Source organism: Penaeus monodon, chromosome 28 (genome assembly GCF_015228065.2).
Source record: "Penaeus monodon isolate SGIC_2016 chromosome 28, NSTDA_Pmon_1, whole genome shotgun sequence".
NCBI classification, from domain to species: Eukaryota; Metazoa; Arthropoda; class Malacostraca; order Decapoda; family Penaeidae; genus Penaeus; species Penaeus monodon.
In genome coordinates this window covers 37676552-37677119 of record NC_051413.1, presented here as the reverse complement: position 1 = coordinate 37677119, position 568 = coordinate 37676552, and the positions used below count along the sequence as shown (strand labels likewise).

Genomic DNA, 568 nt, shown 5'->3' with positions numbered 1-568 from the left:
CACAACAAAGTAAAACACGTACATATACTCTGGCCAACAGAAAACAGGAAATTCACAACACTGATTTGCTTAAGACCGTCGTATCCTGCGTTAAAATAACCCACGACTCTACCCGTATACAGGTTTAGGAAAGACTATTTACTTTGCGCTTTTGAAAAGTCTTCTATTTTCTTTTCTCCTTGACAGTAATAGTAATTCAATCCTCTTGATTTTCCCTCTTTTTTCAATATGACATAATTCCTAACAGATCATAATCGAAACGAATGAAATCATTTTTTTTACTCCTGCTATAAAATACAATCTAAGAAGGCTTTGAAAGACCATTTAATTGATCCAGAACCGCCCACTTAAAAAAAAAACACGAGATACACATCCCATCATAATGCCTGCGAAGTGTGTCCGTCCGTGTTTTCTGGGAGCTTCCGCAGGTGCTCGGGAAAGGCCCCTTGGATGGTTCTTAAAATAAGTCTTTCGTCCACCACGAGCCGCTCGACTGCGAAATCGACGCGATTCTCTCTTCGGTAAAATCTTCTTGGCACAAAACAAAAGGCACCGGCATAAGGACGTG

At 40.3% G+C, this 568-nt stretch overlaps 1 protein-coding gene across 1 annotated transcript in view; it reads right to left on the bottom strand.

Annotated features, from left to right (window-relative positions):
* Nucleotides 1-568, bottom strand: part of LOC119591570 — a 24858-nt gene that overhangs the window by 10714 nt on the left and 13576 nt on the right. The gene's annotated exons all lie outside the window — the stretch shown is intronic.